Source organism: Erythranthe guttata, chromosome 14 (genome assembly GCF_056151865.1).
Source record: "Erythranthe guttata isolate IM_541 chromosome 14, IM_541, whole genome shotgun sequence".
In the NCBI taxonomy this organism is placed as follows: Eukaryota; Viridiplantae; Streptophyta; class Magnoliopsida; order Lamiales; family Phrymaceae; genus Erythranthe; species Erythranthe guttata.
Window position 1 is genome coordinate 11,534,351 of NC_142546.1, and position 17,876 is coordinate 11,552,226.

Genomic DNA, 17,876 nt, shown 5'->3' on the forward strand with positions numbered 1-17,876 from the left:
TCGGGACATGTGCTGCGAAGGGATCGTACTGTACGCTAACTATATCATAAGGTTCTTGCAGGCACTTCATTTGTATCTAGGGAATCATGATGCGTAGTTGCTAGACGCCAATCTTGATTCGTTGGGCACCGATTTGATCGGGGATTAGGTAAAATGAGTTTTACTATAATCAGGACTCTTGGGAGGAGTTCGCATAAGAACAATGTGTTGTTCGAATCGCAAAGAGTTGTGAGCCCACGGCTAGCATACACCTGAACCATTGAGGGTCACACTTCTCGTGTAATATAGATCCTTGATAACAACAAGCGTAGATTAATGTGTTAATCTTTGAACAATTGGATGTCGATATGATTGAATCCAAGATTCGTAATTGTGAATTGCGAATTGGAATAAACGTGGAGAAAGAGAGACATGCGGAATTTAGTGAACTTTCTAAATTGGGAAGTTTCCCGATTTAGCAAGTCCACTGAAGTGGAAGTTTCCAATTTTGGAAATTGGAAATTTCGAAGAGGCACTCGTATCGACGAGGACTTTGAGCTCGTCACAAATATAATTTTGTTATAATTTTATGGACGATCGTTTATTAGAAACGAGGCCGACGAGGGGATGGGCTTAATGCATCAGTGGGTCAAGCCCAATGACTTAAGCCCACTAGGGTTGAAAACCCTAGGTATAAATAGACCTCAAACAAGAGTTTGAGGTCAGTTTTTTAGCACCAAAAACCCTAGCCTCTCAGCCCCCTTCGGCCGTTGCTGCCGCGCACGCGCCACTGCCGACCACCGCCAGAAACACCGCCGGTTTTCTCCTCTTCTTCTTTCGTTTTATTCGTATTGTTATCTAACTCGTTTACATCTAGTGCTGTAGTTCGAGTGGGTCGAAAATACGAGGTGAAACCTAATTGGAGAGGAGCTGCTGCCCCGACGAATCCACGCACCGCCGCACGCGCCGCACCGCCGCTCACGCGCCGTCGCTGCCGCTGCCACGCGCCGCCGCTGCTGCCGCCGTTCGTCGCCGCTCGTTGCTTGCTGGATCAGCTTGTTCCAGCAGTGAACTGCAGCCCCGTGGATTGGTAATTAGCAGCTTGTACGTGACTCGTTCTAGAATTTCGATTCGTCGAAATCGCACGCTACAAGAGGTAATTAAATCGGAACTTTCGTAATTCGATTCGATCATGTTTGTATGATTATTAATTTGCGAGCATGAGTAATACGTGATTACATGTTTCGATTTCGTGAAATGAAGAATAAGCATGTTTCGTAATTTTCGGTTTTACGTGTTTTTCAATTAAATCGATAATTACCATATGTATGGCGGAAGCGTTAAGGTACGTTGACTATGTGATTAGTTTATGCATGTAATCGAAACTAGTTCGATATAAATTTTTTAAATTCCGCTGCGTATACATGCACGATCCCCAACACCGGGTTCGCTGGAGGGAAGTTTGGGCCATCATGAATATGATCGGGGGTCCCACGATAAGATGCCCACTGACATAGGGGACCCCATTCCAACTTCTAGCGAATCAACACTACCCTGTGATCCAGAACTGTTTCCAGAGGACTCTGATGCAGCTTGAATATCGAGGTACTCGACATCCGACGGATCAGCTGCAGACGACGACGACGATGGTGAAACATGGAAAGCACTGTCGTCCATCTGAAATGAAAAGAATGTTATGATTAGACCAAGAAACAAGTCTTATCATCTTATTACAACTGTCTAGATCAGCCAAAAGAAAGAAAAATATGTACAATATGTCACACGGCAAAAGACAGCTAAATCCTAAGGTCTTATCCATATAAACACTAGCTATCAAAACGTTATGCAGTAACATTAGCTAATAGCCAAGAAAACATCCTGTACAGAACGCATTGAATTTGTGAAATTACATTTAAGGTAACAATTCCCTGGCATATTAATTTCCCGTATAAGAGTAAAGTGTGTCTGGTTGAAAGTTGATGTATAATTCGATATTTCAATTAATAAATCACAAATTGTTTCAAGATCAACGAATAATTGGTCGTTGGCCACAATAACTGGTCTTGTTATAACACTCTAAATGCCACTTCTGTCAAAATGATACAAATCAATTTACACGACATTTTACTCGTTATGAGTTCGAAGTTCAACAAATAATACCAAGGAGTGATAGACCTAATAAAAAGCATCATCCCTTTGAAAGTCAAGGACAAACGTAATAACCTGAACTAAGAACAGTCTGCTTGAGAATCCCCGATCACGTTTGAACGCTGAGAAAGTAGAGTTTTCTGTTGAGAGAACAACCTGATGCAAAGCAAAAAACTGCTATGGTCAGTGCACATGCATAAAATGGTGTGTGCAACTTCAATCTCATTGATTCTGAATGCCACTTCAGTGAACGTATAAATGAAATTTACACGACATTTCATGCAGAGAAGTCCAATGAACAGTAGCTATTGCTACTGACGAAAACTGAGATATTATAATGCAAAAACAAATCATGGCAGATTACATTTGACGAGTAAGAATACAAGTTCAAATAGTTAAAGTTAACGTGATTGTCATCAGTTGTTTTGATTGTATTTGTGTAACATGATATCTTATAGTGACTGTTGATTGTATTCAATTTTCTTTCATTTCAGAACTTTGCGTTTAAACCATATTATCTTAGGCGGGAAAAGCAAAAGGATTCGGACAAGTTTGAAAAGACTCGAGGCCAGGTAATTTATTGTGCTTTGCATTTGTTTATTTATATGGTCTGTTACTTGTCTGACGTTTTGTACATGTTGAAAACGATTGATTTAGCTTCATATAAAATCCATATTATTTAATGTTATACGCAAAGAGACTCCTTTTTTGTTCTACTACTCATTTTGCGGTACGGTTATCTTTCTTATATGCACTCAAATCGATTTTCCGTCCCCCTCTTTACCCACAATAATTAGTGTTGCAACATTGGTTCTAAATGTCACGTATGTCAAAACGATGTAAAGCAATTTACAGGACATCTAATTACTCGTCATGAATTCATGCAGATTTTCAACAAATTGACGAACAATACCAAGGACTAACAAAAAGCAAAATTTCACTGTCACATTTATGTAATAATTGGAATACTATATATTAAATGCAAACCACAATAAATTACCTGGCCTCGAGTCTTTTCAAACTTGTCCAAATCCTTTTGCTTTTCCCGTCTAAGATAATATGGTTTAAACACAAAGTTCTGGAATGAAAGAAAATTGAATATAATCACATCATACTGATTAAGTTAACAAACACCGGGAAATTCTTCAAAATTAAGTATGTAACTCCAATTCTCAACTAAGAAATCATTTAATAGACTGGAAATCGGACCTTGAGAGTAAAATAAAATAGATACTGGAATAATGAATGCCCCGGTTGCAACAACTCGATTCAGATGATTGGACAACAATATCTGCAAGTAATAGCAATATATCAGCATATCAATTAGAAAGGATTATGTATGAATACTAATTAAGTTCACATGTTACTCCTTAGCATGAAACGACTACATGCCTAACATTTTAAGTTCCATATATTTTAGTAATAGATCACAAAATTGTTTTAAGTTCAACGAATAATTGGTCGTTGGCCGCAATAATTAGTCTTGTAACATTAAGTCTAAATGTCATTTCTGTCAAATGATATAAATCAATTTACACGACATTTTAATTACTCGTTGTCATTTTTTGAAGTTCAAGAAAACAATACCAAATGGAAGCTTATATCATGCAGAAAACAAAAAATCAAGGCCAAACATAGCTACCGAATGGTGCACATTTAAAAACATTAAAACTTTCCACATAACAGACATAGCAAAACTTGAAAAGGGAAAAATCAAGAAAACAATAACTTAGATATATATATATATATATATATATATATATATATATATATATATATATATATATATATATATAATTAAAAAAAATAATAAATAAATAAATACAAAAAAAAAAGAGGTAATGATGTGCACAAGTAATTACCGGAAATGGTGGATTTGTGTTTGACCCGTTTCCCAAACAAATCTTTTTGTTTTATCCCTGAATTGAGAACAGTCGACTTGAGAATCCCGTTTCTTGAATCTGAGAAAACAGAGTTTTATGTTGAGAGAAATTGCTATGGTGGTGAGTGCACATGCGTAAAATGGTATGTGCGACTTCAATCTCGTTGATTCTAAATGCCACTTTAGTGAACATATAAATGAAATTTACACGATACTATAATTTCATTCAGAGAAGTCCGATGAACAGTAGCATATCATAATGCAATACTGACGAAACTGAGATATTATAATGCAAAAAAAAAAAAAATCATGGCAAATTACATTTGACGAGTAAGAATAAAAGTTCAAATTCGTAAAATTAACGTAATTGTCATTTACTATCATTGCTATAAATTTTGTAATCGATAAAATTAAATTTTCACAGAGGTGAGAGAGTTTGAATAAATCAAAACATCATAATAATAAGCCTTGAGCAGTGGAGAGAACCTAGCACGTGTTGATCATAGTGTATAAAGTTAAAGATAATTACACTTTTGGACCCAATATTATACACAAAAATCAATTTCAGTACTTATATTTGTTTGGCCACAATTTTAGTGCTCAAACTAACCACTGTTTTTACAATTTTAGTCCACCGTTTGCTATCGGTGTTAATTCGGACGGAGTAAGTCACGTGTGGAGCATGTGAGCATGCTGAAATAACCCCCTCGACCCTCCTTTTCCCTCTATTTTCAATTTAGCCACAATTTCGATTTAGTCCTACAATTTATCCTAAAAGATATAAATCCCAAATAAAATCCCCAGTTCTTCACCTCGGCTTTTAATGCCTTTAATTTTGCTTGATTTCTTTATGAAGAATAGCAAAGAGTTACAAACTAAAACTCAGCCCTGTTTTTACTGTATCTGTTTTGGTGGAGAAGGAAAATGGAGGAAAAAGAAGAAAACGTGATCTAGGATTGGGAGATAGGGTATAGGTCTCACGATATTTTTACGAGGTGCATAGTTTTCGAGCGAAGAATTGTTGCGGTTTGGTTAAAGTTTTTTTAGGATGAAATTGAGGAATAAAGTAAAGTTGGGGCTAAATGGAAAATGAAGGTAAGCAGGGGGTACTTCATCATCCTCACGTGAAAAAACACGTGATTTTTCTGTCTAAACTAACACCCAAATCAAACGGCAGATCGAAATAGAAAAAAAGGTGGCCAATTCGAGGACTAAAATCGAGGCAAAAAAATATATAGGAACTCAAATGGATTTTCCTGTATAATATAGGGACCAGAAGTGTAACTATCCCTCTTTAGCCACAATAATTAGTCTTGTAACATTAGTTCTAAATGCCACTTATGTCAAAATGATATAAATCAATTTACACGAAATTTTACTCGTTATGAGTTCAAAGTTCAACAAATAATACCAAGGAGTGATAGACCTAATAAAAAGCATCATCATTTTGAAAGTCAAGGGCAGACGTAATTACCTGAATTAAGAACAGTCTGCTTGAGAATCCCCGATCCCGTTTCTTGAATGTTGAGAAAGTAGAGTTTTCTGTTGAGAGAACAACCTGACGAAAAAAACTGCTATGGTCAGCGCACATGAATAAAATGGTGTGTCCAACTTCAATCTCATTGATTCCGCATGCCACTTCAGTAACCATATAAATGAAATTTACACGACATTTAAATCACTATAATTTCATTCCGAGTTCAACGAACAATAGCTAGAGTGAAAAAAATAAAAAAATAAAAAAAATAAAAAAATAAAAAAAATAAAAATAAAACCTAACAAAAAATCATCCCCTGGAAAGTGAATATTCAAATTGGAGCAAAACTGAGAAAATACGATTTAAAAAACTCGAATTCAACTGTCCCAACCTGTTGACTTTCCGAAACCAACGGCTAGGCTAGGTAGCAGCAGTTCCTTCGACGTTTAAAGGGACTTTTGGCACCTCGATCGATATCCTATCGCACAGGTAGTAACCGAAACCGAGACTGCAAAGAGAGGAAAATATCATAAGCTTTTCTTTAAAGGCATTGCCACGAAAAAGATCGGATCTTATGGTACAAGTGTGTATATATTCAGAAACACCCCTAACTGCAATAACATTTATTCTAGGTATGGTTTCGTATACTTAATGAAGTATAAGTCTGAAACTTTTGAAAAGTTCAAAGATTTTAGACACCAAGTAGAAAACCAACTCGGTAGACGTATTAAGAAACTACGAATCCGATCGTGGTGGCGAATACTTAAGTACTGAGTTTATAGACTATCTTAAAGAGAATGGGATTCTGTCTCAATGGACTCCTCCTGGAACTCCTCAACTTAATGGAGTTTCCGAACGTCGGAATCGAACACTGTTAGACATGGTTCGATCTATGATGGGGTTCACCGAGCTACCAGCATACCTGTGGGGTCATGCACTCCTAACTGCCGTGTATTTGCTGAATAGGGTTAATACCAAAGCAGTTGACTCCACACCTTATGAACTTTGGCACTCCAAGAAACCCACGTTTAAACATATTAGGATATGGGGTTGTCCCGCTTACGTGAAGCGGCTAGTGGGATATAAGTTGGATACAAAATCCGACCTATGCTATTTTGCGGGGTATCCCGAGGATTCCATGGGATACGAATTCTACTATGTTTCCGAGGCAAAGGTGTTCGTCTCGAGAAATGCCGTGTTCCTTGAGAAGGAATTTGTATCGGATAGAAAGGGCAGTGTAGTTGATCTCGAAGAAGTTCGAGAACCACAATCTGAAGTTCAAGCACAACAATCAGATAATGAACCAATTCAACAAACCACTAACATACCTCCTGAACCGTCGCTTCGTAGATCCGAAAGAGTTCGGAGAGCGCCCGATAGGTTATTCCTCGTTGATGAAGTTGACCAAGGATGTGATCCTAGAACTTTCAACGAAGCTGTATCGGATACAGACAAGGGACATTGGCTTAATGCCATGAAATCCGAAATGGACTCTATGTACTCCAACAAGGTATGGACCTTGGTAGATCCACCCGAGGGAATTGTTCCTATAGGCTGCAAGTGGATCTATAAGAAGAAAATTGGAGTAGATGGAAAGGTATCGACCTACAAGGCTAGATTGGTAGCGAAGGGTTATACTCAAAAGCAAGGAGTTGACTATGGGGAAACCTTCTCTCCAGTTGCTATGCTTAAGTCCATTAGGATTTTGCTGGCCATCTCTTCGTGGTATGACTACGAGATATGGCAAATGGATGTGAAGACCGCTTTCCTTAATGGGGACATTGAGGAAGAAATTTACATGGCGCAGCCGGAAGGCTTCATATCTTCTGGAGATGAGCAAAAGGTTTGCAAAATCCAGCGATCCATTTATGGATTGAAACAAGCATCCCGTAGTTGGAACAAAAGGTTCGACACAACTATCAAAGAGTTTGAATTTGTGAAAAACCCGGAGGAACCTTGTGTCTACAAGAAGGTTAGTGGGAGTGCAGTGACTTTCCTTGTACTTTATGTTGATGACATACTACTCATTGGGAATGACGTAGGGATGTTGCAGTCGACTAAAGTATGGTTATCCACACGTTTCTCGATGAAGGATTTGGGAGAAGCATCCTACGTATTAGGAATACGGATCTATAGAGATAGATCGAGGAGATTGCTTGGCTTGTCCCAATCCATGTACATAGACACCGTTCTTAAACGGTTTAGCATGGAAGAATCCAAGAAGGGATTCTTGCCAATGTCCCATGGGGTTCGTCTCTCGAAATCCATGCGTCCTCAAACGCAAATGGAAATCGAGGAGATGAAAAGGACACCTTATGCATCCGCTATAGGAAGCATAATGTATGGCATGCTGTGTACACGACCTGATATTGCGTATGCTGTGAGCGTCACAAGCAGATATCAGTCCGACCCCGGCCCAGCCCATTGGAAGGCTGTGAAGGACATTCTCAAGTACTTGCGAAGAACTCGAGATTTGTTTTTGGTCTATGGGGATACCGAGTTGAAAATAGAAGGCTTCACGGATTCTAGTTTTCAATCGGACGTGGATGACTCGAAGTCAAACTCGGGGTATATATTCAAAGTCAACGGGGATGCCGTGTGTTGGAAGAGTTCCAAGCAAGGCACAACGGCTGATTCCACCACCGAGGCTGAATATATTGCAGCATCAGATGCTTCAAAGGAAGGGTCATGGATTAGGAAATTCATCCAAGAGTTGGGTGTGTTTCCGAACGCTAGCGATCCAGTACGGCTGTACTGCGATAACAACGGAGCCGTAGCGCAAGCTAAGGAACCAAGAGCTCATCAGAAGTCGAAGCACGTGTTGAGAAAATACCATGTGATCCGAGAGATCATAGAGAGAGGTGAAGTCAAGCTAGACAGAGTCACCTCGGAGGACAATATTGCAGATCCCTTCACCAAGCCATTGTCAGGATCAGTCCACGAGAAACATCGAGAGTCGATGGGACTTAGATTTATGAGTAGTTGGCTTTAGGTCAAGTGGGAGATTGTTGGAGTAGGTGACCAACAAGCCAACTTGTGGCTGTGGTCTTTCCTTTTATCTTGTAATAAAACAATCGTTTTTCGTTCGTAATAATAAAATATCTTATTTGGCATTCTATATCTGTTATCCCATGCAAGCAGCATAGATATAGTCCTAACGAGTTACTCTATTACTGTGAGTTGATCTAGTAGAATCGTGAGATAACTCAGCAATGTAATGTAACTGTTAAACCTTGTTCCTAGTCGATGGGTTACGCCAATAATGAGGATACCGGCCTTTCCCTTTTGAGACTAGCACTTAGTGTATGTGTACTGCGTCTCATCAGTCCTCGGTGTTGTGACATCGGCATACTTGAGTGGGTGCTCATACTGGATGAGTTCACTGAACTCCCTCGCCCTAGAAATCTATAAGTGGTTCTCATTCATCGAGTAATAGGTTTCTAAGATATAGTTGTACACCATTAGTCCTTAAGACCCAGACATCACCGTGACTTCACTAGAGGACCGATTGTATCGTGACCTGTCCCTGAGTCCCACCGCGGACCACACCAAGGGCCAACGTTCGTGCAATCCGAAATCTAGTGTGAAGTCTGTGTATTGTAGTAGGGGATTCGAGCGCTTGAGTAGTCATGGATGTCCTGTGTGTTCTGACGGTTTATAATCCATGGAATCTCTGGCCAGAGTTGATAGTGGGGTGATTAGGGAAATGTGTTTCCCTAAGTCGCACACGAACGGATTTATAATACCTAGAACGTTCCCACGGTTATTGAACTTTATAAGAGGTCTCGGTGAACCAATGCCTCTAGTTCAATCGGGACATGTGCTGCGAAGGGATCGTACTGTACGCTAACTATATCATAAGGTTCTTGCAGGCACTTCATTTGTATCTAGGGAATCATGATGCGTAGTTGCTAGACGCCAATCTTGATTCGTTGGGCACCGATTTGATCGGGGATTAGGTAAAATGAGTTTTACTATAATCAGGACTCTTGGGAGGAGTTCGCATAAGAACAATGTGTTGTTCGAATCGCAAAGAGTTGTGAGCCCACGGCTAGCATACACCTGAACCATTGAGGGTCACACTTCTCGTGTAATATAGATCCTTGATAACAACAAGCGTAGATTAATGTGTTAATCTTTGAACAATTGGATGTCGATATGATTGAATCCAAGATTCGTAATTGTGAATTGCGAATTGGAATAAACGTGGAGAAAGAGAGACATGCGGAATTTAGTGAACTTTCTAAATTGGGAAGTTTCCCGATTTAGCAAGTCCACTGAAGTGGAAGTTTCCAATTTTGGAAATTGGAAATTTCGAAGAGGCACTCGTATCGACGAGGACTTTGAGCTCGTCACAAATATAATTTTGTTATAATTTTGTGGACGATCGTTTATTAGAAACGAGGCCGACGAGGGGATGGGCTTAATGCATCAGTGGGTCAAGCCCAATGACTTAAGCCCACTAGGGTTGAAAACCCTAGGTATAAATAGACCTCAAACAAGAGTTTGAGGTCAGTTTTTTAGCACCAAAAACCCTAGCCTCTCAGCCCCCTTCGGCCGTTGCTGCCGCGCACGCGCCACTGCCGACCACCGCCAGAAACACCGCCGGTTTTCTCCTCTTCTTCTTTCGTTTTATTCGTATTGTTATCTAACTCGTTTACATCTAGTGCTGTAGTTCGAGTGGGTCGAAAATACGAGGTGAAACCTAATTGGAGAGGAGCTGCTGCCCCGACGAATCCACGCACCGCCGCACGCGCCGCACCGCCGCTCACGCGCCGTCGCTGCCGCTGCCACGCGCCGCCGCTGCTGCCGCCGTTCGTCGCCGCTCGTTGCTTGCTGGATCAGCTTGTTCCAGCAGTGAACTGCAGCCCCGTGGATTGGTAATTAGCAGCTTGTACGTGACTCGTTCTAGAATTTCGATTCGTCGAAATCGCACGCTACAAGAGGTAATTAAATCGGAACTTTCGTAATTCGATTCGATCATGTTTGTATGATTATTAATTTGCGAGCATGAGTAATACGTGATTACATGTTTCGATTTCGTGAAATGAAGAATAAGCATGTTTCGTAATTTTCGGTTTTACGTGTTTTTCAATTAAATCGATAATTACCATATGTATGGCGGAAGCGTTAAGGTACGTTGACTATGTGATTAGTTTATGCATGTAATCGAAACTAGTTCGATATAAATTTTTTAAATTCCGCTGCGTATACATGCACGATCCCCAACACCGGGTTCGCTGGAGGGAAGTTTGGGCCATCATGAATATGATCGGGGGTCCCACGATAAGATGCCCACTGACATAGGGGACCCCATTCCAACTTCTAGCGAATCAACACTACCCTGTGATCCAGAACTGTTTCCAGAGGACTCTGATGCAGCTTGAATATCGAGGTACTCGACATCCGACGGATCAGCTGCAGACGACGACGACGATGGTGAAACATGGAAAGCACTGTCGTCCATCTGAAATGAAAAGAATGTTATGATTAGACCAAGAAACAAGTCTTATCATCTTATTACAACTGTCTAGATCAGCCAAAAGAAAGAAAAATATGTACAATATGTCACACGGCAAAAGACAGCTAAATCCTAAGGTCTTATCCATATAAACACTAGCTATCAAAACGTTATGCAGTAACATTAGCTAATAGCCAAGAAAACATCCTGTACAGAACGCATTGAATTTGTGAAATTACATTTAAGGTAACAATTCCCTGGCATATTAATTTCCCGTATAAGAGTAAAGTGTGTCTGGTTGAAAGTTGATGTATAATCCGATATTTCAATTAATAAATCACAAATTGTTTCAAGATCAACGAATAATTGGTCGTTGGCCACAATAACTGGTCTTGTTATAACACTCTAAATGCCACTTCTGTCAAAATGATACAAATCAATTTACACGACATTTTACTCGTTATGAGTTCGAAGTTCAACAAATAATACCAAGGAGTGATAGACCTAATAAAAAGCATCATCCCTTTGAAAGTCAAGGACAAACGTAATAACCTGAACTAAGAACAGTCTGCTTGAGAATCCCCGATCACGTTTGAACGCTGAGAAAGTAGAGTTTTCTGTTGAGAGAACAACCTGATGCAAAGCAAAAAACTGCTATGGTCAGTGCACATGCATAAAATGGTGTGTGCAACTTCAATCTCATTGATTCTGAATGCCACTTCAGTGAACGTATAAATGAAATTTACACGACATTTCATGCAGAGAAGTCCAATGAACAGTAGCTATTGCTACTGACGAAAACTGAGATATTATAATGCAAAAACAAATCATGGCAGATTACATTTGACGAGTAAGAATACAAGTTCAAATAGTTAAAGTTAACGTGATTGTCATCAGTTGTTTTGATTGTATTTGTGTAACATGATATCTTATAGTGACTGTTGATTGTATTCAATTTTCTTTCATTTCAGAACTTTGCGTTTAAACCATATTATCTTAGGCGGGAAAAGCAAAAGGATTCGGACAAGTTTGAAAAGACTCGAGGCCAGGTAATTTATTGTGCTTTGCATTTGTTTATTTATATGGTCTGTTACTTGTCTGACGTTTTGTACATGTTGAAAACGATTGATTTAGCTTCATATAAAATCCATATTATTTAATGTTATACGCAAAGAGACTCCTTTTTTGTTCTACTACTCATTTTGCGGTACGGTTATCTTTCTTATATGCACTCAAATCGATTTTCCGTCCCCCTCTTTACCCACAATAATTAGTGTTGCAACATTGGTTCTAAATGTCACGTATGTCAAAACGATGTAAAGCAATTTACAGGACATCTAATTACTCGTCATGAATTCATGCAGATTTTCAACAAATTGACGAACAATACCAAGGACTAACAAAAAGCAAAATTTCACTGTCACATTTATGTAATAATTGGAATACTATATATTAAATGCAAACCACAATAAATTACCTGGCCTCGAGTCTTTTCAAACTTGTCCAAATCCTTTTGCTTTTCCCGTCTAAGATAATATGGTTTAAACACAAAGTTCTGGAATGAAAGAAAATTGAATATAATCACATCATACTGATTAAGTTAACAAACACCGGGAAATTCTTCAAAATTAAGTATGTAACTCCAATTCTCAACTAAGAAATCATTTAATAGACTGGAAATCGGACCTTGAGAGTAAAATAAAATAGATACTGGAATAATGAATGCCCCGGTTGCAACAACTCGATTCAGATGATTGGACAACAATATCTGCAAGTAATAGCAATATATCAGCATATCAATTAGAAAGGATTATGTATGAATACTAATTAAGTTCACATGTTACTCCTTAGCATGAAACGACTACATGCCTAACATTTTAAGTTCCATATATTTTAGTAATAGATCACAAAATTGTTTTAAGTTCAACGAATAATTGGTCGTTGGCCGCAATAATTAGTCTTGTAACATTAAGTCTAAATGTCATTTCTGTCAAATGATATAAATCAATTTACACGACATTTTAATTACTCGTTGTCATTTTTTGAAGTTCAAGAAAACAATACCAAATGGAAGCTTATATCATGCAGAAAACAAAAAATCAAGGCCAAACATAGCTACCGAATGGTGCACATTTAAAAACATTAAAACTTTCCACATAACAGACATAGCAAAACTTGAAAAGGGAAAAATCAAGAAAACAATAACTTAGATATATATATATATATATATATATATATATATATATATATATATATATATATATATATATATATATATAATTAAAAAAAATAATAAATAAATAAATACAAAAAAAAAAGAGGTAATGATGTGCACAAGTAATTACCGGAAATGGTGGATTTGTGTTTGACCCGTTTCCCAAACAAATCTTTTTGTTTTATCCCTGAATTGAGAACAGTCGACTTGAGAATCCCGTTTCTTGAATCTGAGAAAACAGAGTTTTATGTTGAGAGAAATTGCTATGGTGGTGAGTGCACATGCGTAAAATGGTATGTGCGACTTCAATCTCGTTGATTCTAAATGCCACTTTAGTGAACATATAAATGAAATTTACACGATACTATAATTTCATTCAGAGAAGTCCGATGAACAGTAGCATATCATAATGCAATACTGACGAAACTGAGATATTATAATGCAAAAAAAAAAAAAATCATGGCAAATTACATTTGACGAGTAAGAATAAAAGTTCAAATTCGTAAAATTAACGTAATTGTCATTTACTATCATTGCTATAAATTTTGTAATCGATAAAATTAAATTTTCACAGAGGTGAGAGAGTTTGAATAAATCAAAACATCATAATAATAAGCCTTGAGCAGTGGAGAGAACCTAGCACGTGTTGATCATAGTGTATAAAGTTAAAGATAATTACACTTTTGGACCCAATATTATACACAAAAATCAATTTCAGTACTTATATTTGTTTGGCCACAATTTTAGTGCTCAAACTAACCACTGTTTTTACAATTTTAGTCCACCGTTTGCTATCGGTGTTAATTCGGACGGAGTAAGTCACGTGTGGAGCATGTGAGCATGCTGAAATAACCCCCTCGACCCTCCTTTTCCCTCTATTTTCAATTTAGCCACAATTTCGATTTAGTCCTACAATTTATCCTAAAAGATATAAATCCCAAATAAAATCCCCAGTTCTTCACCTCGGCTTTTAATGCCTTTAATTTTGCTTGATTTCTTTATGAAGAATAGCAAAGAGTTACAAACTAAAACTCAGCCCTGTTTTTACTGTATCTGTTTTGGTGGAGAAGGAAAATGGAGGAAAAAGAAGAAAACGTGATCTAGGATTGGGAGATAGGGTATAGGTCTCACGATATTTTTACGAGGTGCATAGTTTTCGAGCGAAGAATTGTTGCGGTTTGGTTAAAGTTTTTTTAGGATGAAATTGAGGAATAAAGTAAAGTTGGGGCTAAATGGAAAATGAAGGTAAGCAGGGGGTACTTCATCATCCTCACGTGAAAAAACACGTGATTTTTCTGTCTAAACTAACACCCAAATCAAACGGCAGATCGAAATAGAAAAAAAGGTGGCCAATTCGAGGACTAAAATCGAGGCAAAAAAATATATAGGAACTCAAATGGATTTTCCTGTATAATATAGGGACCAGAAGTGTAACTATCCCTCTTTAGCCACAATAATTAGTCTTGTAACATTAGTTCTAAATGCCACTTATGTCAAAATGATATAAATCAATTTACACGAAATTTTACTCGTTATGAGTTCAAAGTTCAACAAATAATACCAAGGAGTGATAGACCTAATAAAAAGCATCATCATTTTGAAAGTCAAGGGCAGACGTAATTACCTGAATTAAGAACAGTCTGCTTGAGAATCCCCGATCCCGTTTCTTGAATGCTGAGAAAGTAGAGTTTTCTGTTGAGAGAACAACCTGACGAAAAAAACTGCTATGGTCAGCGCACATGAATAAAATGGTGTGTCCAACTTCAATCTCATTGATTCGGCATGCCACTTCAGTAACCATATAAATGAAATTTACACGACATTTAAATCACTATAATTTCATTCCGAGTCCAACGAACAATAGCTAGAGTGAAAAAATTAAAAAAATAAAAAAAATAAAAAAATAAAAAAATAAAAAAAAAACCTAACAAAAAATCATCCCCTGGAAAGTGAATATTCAAATTGGAGCGAAACTGAGAAAATACGATTTAAAAAACTCGAATTCAACTGTCCCAACCTGTTGACTTTCCGAAACCAACGGCTAGGCTAGGTAGCAGCAGTTCCTTCGACGTTTAAAGGGACTTTTGGCACCTCGATCGATATCCTATCGCACAGGTAGTAACCGAAACCGAGACTGCAAAGAGAGGAAAATATCATAAGCTTTTCTTTAAAGGCATTGCCACGAAAAAGATCGGATCTTATGGTACAAGTGTGTATATATTCAGAAACACCCCTAACTGCAATAACATTTATTTTTGTTTTTCTTTCTTCCTATTAATGAGATTTTTTTTCTTCATTACACCATTTTAGAGAAAATATTTGCAACATGAATAACAAATATAAAAATATTTTTGAAATTATGGAAAGTTGAATATATTGCATAAAAAATTATAATTAGTAAATGAAAAATAAAGAAACAAATAATTTTTTTTTAGGGAAAAATACATTTTGCACCCTTAAAAAAATTAAATGGGTGGAAAAGATGATTTGATACTTATACCTCTAAGTGAATAGAGAAATTTGATTCCCCGGTCAAAAATACACCGGAATTCTAATTTTGGAGCAATGTGCAACTGAAGCACAATTTGGAAGGGGGAGTCTCTCTTTTTCGGTTTGTTAGGAGGGGAAAGTGCAAATTGCAAGTTTTTTAAGGGGGGCAAAGTGCATTTTTCCCAATTAAATATAAATATATATAAAAGAAAAAAAAAAGTCATCTTCCCCACAAACGCACAGTCATGATCCCCGCACGCACTCTCCCTCCCCCCACCCCACCCCCACCCAAACCTACAATTCTGCATCCACCAGTTTTGCCCCTGAGACGCTCTTTCTCTGCCATCACCGCCCGCACTCCGTTCACCTTCAACAAAGGGGGATTTTTTCCTCACCTCCGACACATGACCTTCTGATGATTCTATGAATAGATCACCTTAAATAAGTGAGGTATGCTGAGTTGGGAGAGCCAAAGTGGATCACTTCTCACGTGCTAGATGGTCCTGAGATACCTGCGAACAGAGAACACGTGAATTAGGCCAGGGGTTGATCCGTCGGAAACCCCTCTGACGCTCAAGTCAGATGTGCGGATAGTAGAAGTAGTTGAGAGAATATGAATTGTAGAATTGTCCAGATAATAGGGCGCACCTTAAGGAATGAGTTAAGACCTCCATTTATACTTTAGTTGAGATTGTTGGGCTTAAACTTTATTTGAAGGTGATTGGGCATCGGTGGTAGTGTTCTTCAATATTGGGCTCGTGGCCCAGTAGGTAAATAAATTGTAGGCCCATTGGGTTTGCCCAATTAGGCATATGATTAAGCCCCCCGCTCTCGAGTCGATGTGGGGGCCATGTCGGAATGGGTTCCAGATTGTGTTGAGAGTAAAAATTGTAGTGGTCCCGAGTTGGCGTATGGTTTAGTGGTCTGCGAAAACGTATTGGAGCGTGGGTCGGAGGGGTGCAAAGGCGCATTGGCGCGTGGCCGGAGTCTTGCGACGGTAGCGCGGGGCGCGACCAAGTTGTCGCGATGCAAGTTACTTGAGTCATCGGAGTTGTTTCGCGATGATGTAGTAACATGGAGCAATTATCTCCTCGTTCGAGTTGTCTCGTTATGAGGTAATAGAGTTGACCAAGTTATCTTCTCGTGGGAGTTGTCTCGCGCAATGTAATGGCACGGGGCGAGTTATCTCCTCGTGGGAGTTGTTATTTACTGACATTGTCAATGGTTTGATGCGTTGCTTGTATGTGTTTACATATAGCCTTGTGCGTGATGTACTTGATGAGTGGATCAGGCTCACAAGATTTGTTTATGGGGATCGTGCCCCTTATTAGACCTCGTGGGTCTTATATATGTTAGGACCGTATCCACATTTTACTGAAAACAAGTAGAGAAATTTGAGTAATCAAGCTGACCAGGCTATATATTCCCATAATATCTCTAAGTGTTCCTAGGGTTGTAATCGTCGCACGATTGGCGCGTGTCTTCCACGCGCGCATGCTGTTTCCGCGCGTTTTTTTTTCGGCCTACGCGCGCGAACCGAGGGGCTGCGCGATTGGCGCGCGTGCTGTGTCCGCGCGTATTACTTTTTTTTTTGTGGTGCTTGATGTCCACCCCTTGGGATGTTCTATCCTTGGGGTAGAGAGATTATACCCAGCTCTTGACATGGGATTTGAAACCCTTAGGGTTGAAAGGTAAGGGGATGTACCACCCTTGATATGAGATGTCCAACCATTGGGATGAGATGCCAGACCTTGGGGTGAGATAGCCCTCTAGTTTAGGATGAGGCGATCATGAACCCTCTTAAGTATGTCGTATCCTTGGGGTAGAGAGATCATACTCATCTCTTAAGATGGCATGTGAAACCCTTGGGGTTGTTGCATTTGAGACCTATGGTCCGAAGTGGATACTCCTAACACACTTGTTTGGTGGTCGTTCCTCTTCGGTTATCTGAACCGTTCGAGGAGCAAGTACAAGTTGATCCTGCCTAAACTTCCGTGATCATACACTGAAGTTCCTCTTTGGTAATCTGAACCGTTCGAGTAGCAAAGTTGAAGTTGATCCTGTTGAGGACCCAGTGGGGCCTTGCGAGGGCGAACTTGTGTTGGATCCCGAGTGCGGGGATTTATCAGGACATTATGAGGTGGATCCTGATTGCGAGGAGGAAGTGGCAAGTCGGAGCCTCCGCGAGGTGGGAGGTTGTTAGCATTGGCACGTTCTCTCCGAG

General features: G+C 38.9%; 1 long non-coding RNA gene across 2 annotated transcripts; it reads right to left on the reverse strand.

Moving 5' to 3' along the window:
* Nucleotides 1-1,488: 1,488 nt before the first annotated feature.
* On the reverse strand, nucleotides 1,489-15,383 carry LOC148765193 (uncharacterized). 2 transcript variants are annotated; one of them, XR_016029694.1, is made up of 9 exons: nucleotides 15,180-15,383; nucleotides 14,787-14,870; nucleotides 12,634-12,715; nucleotides 5,878-5,994; nucleotides 5,484-5,567; nucleotides 3,337-3,418; nucleotides 3,128-3,205; nucleotides 2,203-2,283; nucleotides 1,489-1,656 (listed from the first exon to the last, which is right to left on the reverse strand). It is a non-coding gene; the product is annotated as an uncharacterized LOC148765193 (long non-coding RNA). The 2 variants fall into 2 exon arrangements; XR_016029695.1 differs by lacking the exons at nucleotides 1,489-1,656; nucleotides 2,203-2,283; nucleotides 3,128-3,205; ... (1 more) ...; nucleotides 5,484-5,567; nucleotides 5,878-5,994 and adding exons at nucleotides 10,786-10,953; nucleotides 11,500-11,580; nucleotides 12,425-12,502.
* Between the last annotated feature and the right edge of the window lie 2,493 nt (nucleotides 15,384-17,876).